We start from the raw sequence: 6868 nt of genomic DNA on the forward strand, positions 1-6868 counted from the left end.
AAGTAAATGCCCACCAACTTGTCAACGGTGTACCTTTCGTTGATTGGTAGGATGTGTGCGGACTTGGACAATCTATCTATGATAACCCATATGGCATCGTGATTGGTCTTCTTCCTTGGTAGGCCTGTCACAAAATCTATGGCTATATGCTCCCATTTCCATTCTGGAATTTCCAGGGGCTGTAATAGTCCACTAGGTCACTAATGTTCAGCCTTCACTCTCTGGCATGTCAAGCACTTGCTGACCCACTCTGCTACTTCTCTCTTCATGTTAGGCCACCAATAATATTCCTTAAGGTCACGGTACATCTTCGTACTTCCTGGGTTGATTGAATATCTGGAGTTGTGCCCTTCGTGCAACAGCTCGTCCTTTAACTCTTGCACATTTGGAATCCAAATTCGGGACGCATACCTCATGATCCCTTTCTCGTCCTTCTTGCATCTCACTTCCTCATCGGTCAATGTTTCTCTTTCTTCACCCGCCTTCTTTTCCTGACATACTCGTATCTTTTCAGTCAGTCCCGGCACTAGCTTAATCTCAAATAATCTGTAATATCCCATATTTTCAGATATTGTTTTTATAATTATTTGGAATTGTTTAGGTGAATTTTTTTAGTGAATTATGTGATAATTGGAATTGATGTTTGGGTGTTTATATGTGATATTATTTGAGCATTTGAATATTTATATGTCCAGAACAAAATATAGATAATTAAGGTATTTTTCTAGTAATTTTTGGAGTGTTATATGATTTTATAATGATTTATCAATTATTAATTATTTTCTGAATAATTATAAAACTATTTTATAAAGCCGAGAATCGTTCAAACTCAACCGTTTTTGCATTTTTACAACCCGGAACTCTTCCGAAAGCTCCTTTCTAATCTAATCTGGTAATTCCGGACATTTCCCGTGTTTTGACTTTTTCGATCCGGATTACGGTTTGACCCGTGCGCGACCCGGAGTATGATTTTCGGTACGATAACCATTTCGATAAATCAACAAAACCTGTATTCTCGAGAGACGGGATATTTTTACATTATTTTCGTATATGGTGTTTTATGAAAATCCCGGTTTTGATGATTATCCAATTCTGGTATTAAATTGTATCATTTTTATAGTTACTTAGCGGTTAAGTAATCTATTTTTGGATCCAATATATAAGTGTAAATTCAGTATTAAATTCCAGAGTATTTCAAAAATCATGAAACTTATATTTTATTAGTATTTGAATATTTCGAGAATTTTAAAATTATTTTGAAATTTTTCGGCTTATATTTACCCGCACTTTTGTTCGTTAAATCATAAAATGTGGATATGACACGCGTTTTATAAATGTTTTAAAAATTATGAAGATTTTATTTTATTAGTTTTAAAATATTCCGAGAATTTTAGAAATATTTCGGTTTCATAAAAATTATCGGACCGGGCCCCTCTCGGAACGTAAAACCCCACAAAAAAAATCAGATTTTTATTTTTATAAAACTGTGGGACTTTCAAATATTTTATATTTTCGCATTTTCGAAATATTCATAATTTTTAGAAAATTTTGATATAAATTTTATATTTATTTGATTAAATATTAGTCCCCGCTATTTATTAATTTTGGGCTAATTTTAATTAGGTTGTATTGATTTTTAGTTTAAAAAAAAAAGAAAAAAAAAAGGAAACGTGTAACCCCCACCCCATCCCACCTAGCGCGCACACTCCCCACCCCCTGTACCCGTGCATATACCCCTCCCCCTTTCCTTTAGTTTTTTTGTTATCCCAGCTTCCTCCTCCACTTCTGTTTCTCTGTCTCCCCCGATTTATATATTTTTAATTTTCAAAAATTCATATATTCTCAATCGTCTGTCCAAATTTCATTTGTTATATATAAACGATCAACGCTTCGATACCTACGCATAGGTATATATATTGCGAGGTTTTGAGAAGAAAATTTGTGGAGCATATTTTCCGTTTTAATTTATTTTCGGGGCGTAGAAAAATAGTTTGGAGGCGGTGATTACTCCACATGGCATCTCAGCGTGTATATGCCTATGGCTATTAATTTCGGATTTTTCTGGAGATATTTTCCGGACATCAGATATTCTCTTCGGGGTGATCAGAATTTATTTTGGGTAACGATTCCGAAATTCGGCCTTCGTACTTGTGTATATTATAGCATGTTAGTGTTTATATATTTATTTCATAATTTTTAGAAATTATTGGAGAAGTCACTTTTGGTCCGAGTTTTGGTTCAGGTGGCCGTGTTATTCATTTCTGGAGTGTTTATACGCGTAAATATAAATTATTGTGTTGATTGTTGTTGGTTGTGTCGATATGATATCGACTGGCAGTCCGAGAAATAGAGGTGGTGCTGTCCGATTTCCAAGAAAATATAATTTTTAGTTCTGAAGATTATTATTTTTATTATTATTCGAAAATAAATCCAAATTATTTAGTTAATGAATTTTAATTGATTATTTAATTCGAGTTAATTATTTCTTATGATTTAAAAATTCTGAAAAATAGTTTGAGCTTTAAAATATTATTTTAAATTATTTTCCAGGCTCGATAATTCTTATAAAATTATTTTCGGATGTTCGAGCCCTATTATTTAGTTATAAAATGATTCGGAGACCCGTTTTAATTCCGAAAAATGTTCAAAAATTCATAATAAATAAACTGTTCGTCCGTTTAATACGAAACGAATGCCTCTAGACTCAGAAAAATATACCTCTTTCATTAAAAATACTTTTAAGACCCAAATTCTTTTGTTTCGAAAGGTCGCTTGTTTTACGAATCATTTTGAGTCAATTATTTATCGATAAATTATATTTTTGACCCGATTTCAGTTTTAAACATACCGAGTCGAACCTTTTGAGGAATCGAGGGATGTGTGTTATAAATTATGTGATACATGAATTATGTGCGTACGTGGGTCAAGAGTCTTGTGTTTGACTGTTTCCTTTATATGTGGGCTATCATATGGGTAGACATTAGGGTTTTGACGCGCAGTTCGTCGAGTTATTATCGTTTAGACAATTAAAGCTATATCTTTTAATTATAGATGCGGATCGTTCGATTGATCAGGACAAGGTGTTGGATAAAGAATAAAATGGAATGGTATTGGATATTGGGCTTCTAGCAATCGCAGGAGCAGCAGATCGGTGAAGTGTTGAAAAGAAAGATGGTGATATTTTAAGATAGAATGTCAGAATAGATGCGTCTTTACGAGTGTGACTAACTACTAAAACCCAAAGGCAACTATCCCTATCATCACTTACTGTTCAAGTGATATTTATTTTAAATCTTCTTATGCAAGTATTGCTTTCCCTATTCTCAGTTCGGAATATATAAATGTTTTACTTATCAAGTTACTAGATTTATAAATGTTTGGACTTCGAGAGAAATGATTTGGTTGCGAGTATTCCTGCCCAAGTGAATGGGGGAATAAAATTATTTCGGGTGTCGAGTATTATGACCCATTTTTCAATAAAATGTTTTAATATTGGATGGTTACTGGTTGCGTAAGAGGCTGAGGTACCGGTCCAGCGTGAGCTATTATACGGAAGTGTAATATCTTTCAAGGCTTGTTATGCCTTTTCTGGCGCCCTATAGGTACCGTATGGCTGCGGGATACGGGTAGTACCTATATTTACGGTATGGCTGCGGAATACCGGTGCTATTTCATGACTGATCATCAGGAACAACATAGTGCATAATTAGTTCCAATCGAAATTATTATATTACTTTTGATAATATTATAATAAATGATTTATCAACTGTTTTTGTTTTGGATAATGGTAAAATGCAGTGTAATAACCCCAATTTTTGAGAAATTTTGAAACCCTTATGAATAGTGTTTTTGCTGAACGAGAAAACTTTTCATGCCACACTATGTAGGGGTTCTGTTATGGATATTCTGAGATTTTATTAGTACTCTATATGGTATATAAGTGTATGTAAAGATCGTCAGAATCCAATTCCGAACACTTTGATTTTTCCCGGAAATCCACTAGATACGGAAAGAATTGAGAAAAAGGTAACAGGATAAAAAGGATTTAAATTAAAGGATTATAGGAGAGGATCATAAAAGGAATATAATATATTGAGAAAGGTTAAGGGAACCTAAGTAATAAGATCCCGGGTATGATCCCTCAAACGATAAACGAGAACGAAAGATAAGCGAACCGTAAAACAAATAAGTGACCAAGAGACAAGCTTGTACAAGAAGCCAGGGATTGTGACGTCATCAAACCACAAGGTGTGGACAAGTGGGAGCATTATGACATGTGCAAGGTGACATAGGCATGACAAAAAAGGAAGGAATTGTTGGATGATTGTAAACCACACAAAGTTCAAGGTTAGAAGGGTAATTAACCAAAAACAAAACCAAAACAACCTAGCTAGCCAAAACAAATCAAAGCAAACACAAAATTTTTCATTCTTCAAACATTGCTCTCGGCTTTTCATCTTTTTCAAAGGAAGAAAAATCAAAAATCAAGTTCCAAGCATTGTTAAATCACAAGGTAATTATCTAAGCTTCCTTGTACATAGATATGAATATGCTATAAGTTTAAGCTCCTAATTCCTTCACAATCTCTTCCAATAAATCAAGGAAGAAGATGGTGAATAGTAACCTTCAAGAAATAACTTTAGTTTTCTTGAATTTTTATGAAAGATTAAGGTTATACAAGCAAGGATCAAGGTTCTTTAGGCATTCAAAGCTCTTGTGTTGTGTTAAAAAGCTTCAAGGAAGGTATAATCTCTTAACCAAGCTTTGTTATTGAATGTTAAGAGCATAATATGAGTATTGTAGTTCATGAGAGGCTTGATGGTTGTGTATGTAGAGATTAGTGAGTTTTGGGATGTTGTTGGATTGGTAAATGTTGTTGTTTTGATTAAAAGAACTTAAGTATGATTAAAGTTAAGCTTAGGCATAAGTATGAATGATTAAATTGAATTGGTTGGGGTTGTTATGATGTGATAAGGATGGATGTTGGTTGTATGTTGGATTTGAGGTTGATTTGGGATGGTTTTGAATGGTTTAAAATATTGGAAATCGCGTAAACATAGCCGTCGTAACGTCCGATTTTCTTTAGACTGTTTTTGTGCATAACATTAGGACCCCAAAACCCCCTGCTAAATTATGACAATTGCCATGTCTAGATAGCTCATGTTATGAGCTTCGTTTTGATATGTAGTTCGTTCGATTCCGATGCACGGTTTAGGAGAAACGACCGTTTCAAGTAATGGCGTTTCGCGAACGAAACTTTTCCCCTCGCCTTACTTTGAAACATAGGTTAAAGACCAAAAAGGGTTAATTAATGTATGAAACATTTATGGTAAGTGTGTTAGGCAGTTGGTAAGACACTCGCGAAGGAATCGCCTTAAAACTCATAAAGGTTAAATTATTAAAAATGGTGGAGCCGAGGGTACCCGGGTGACTTAAGCAAATCAGTAAGCGCAAAACGAGCGTTAGAGTCTGAGTTGGTTAGAGTATAGATTTACAAGTGACTTTGGTTTAATTCCAACTTACTTGTTGCTTATAGGTTACCAGACTCGTCCGGAGCCATTCGTAACCCCCAGTCGCTCAGGCAAGTTTTCTACCCGTTATACTGTTGTTGTGATGTATATGTGTATATGCATTATCTTGCGATAAATGCATGTTGGTTAATTAGCAAATGTTGCGATATATTGAAGCATGCTGATATGGTATATATATGCATGCCTGTTTCGTATTCTTGCCATATATATCTGTTGGTTCAGTTGATAATACCTATGCTAGAGAATAGCAGTAATTTACATATACCCTTAGTATAGGGACCCAAAGGTGAAAACATTTTCTAAAACCGGGAGTCGAGGATCCCGAGTAGATTTTATATATATATATATATTTATATATATATATGGTTATAGTTTTCAAAACTATTAATCGAATAAGGTTTATTCGATAACTTTATTTTATTAATGAATATTATCTTGAATATTCATTCGAGGGCTTATGACTCCTTTTATTTTATTAATTGAATATTATTTGAATATTTATTCGAGGGCTTATGACTCAGTTTATTTTATTAATTGAATATTATTTGAATATTCATTCGAGGGCTTATGACTCAGTTTATATTATTTAATGAATATTATTTGAATATTCATTTGAGGATATATGACTCCGATTATTGCTGAGTTATATTCTTTATTTTATTAAAGAATAAGGTGTTAATAATCAAACTTATTTTCGATTATTCAAATAAAGATAATACTTTCATATAAGTGTATCTTTGGTTATTTAATACTCGTTTCTAGTATAAGTTTTAATACTTCTACTTCAATTATTTTTATAAAGATTATTCTTTATGGGAATATTATTTAAATAATAATATTCAGATATTTTCTAATATATCGGGACTGATTTATTTCATTAAATCAGCTTTACTCCAAACATTCTTAAAAATGTTTTCGAGTCTTCAAAATGATTTTAAAAGTTAAAGCGGATCCCAAAACTCGTTTTCCGATTTAAGATCTTCCTTTCGAAGGAGACTTGAATATTCGCTCAAAATCTTGGGGATCCGGCTCTGTGGTGTATTTTATATTCGCAACATGGTTGCTGTTTTGAGAAAACAATTTGATTACTTGCCCAATGTTCGGGAAGTAAGTCCATCTGATTGAGTCGGCATAAGCGACAGGCCGGGGTACGGTCTATGAATGTGTAAGTGGCTGGGTGGCAGTCCATCAACGCGTGAGTGGCCGGGTAACGGTCTAGCGCGAGGTCCTAATGCGTCCAGGGTGATGACCGGTGAGGAATTCATCCATCTACAGTAGAAAAGGTTACTTATTGGTATCTTTGCCTGATCAGCAAGATATCTGGTTTATGCCAAAAT

The sequence above is a fragment of the Apium graveolens genome, chromosome 10 (genome assembly GCF_009905375.1).
Source record: "Apium graveolens cultivar Ventura chromosome 10, ASM990537v1, whole genome shotgun sequence".
In the NCBI taxonomy this organism is placed as follows: Eukaryota; Viridiplantae; Streptophyta; class Magnoliopsida; order Apiales; family Apiaceae; genus Apium; species Apium graveolens.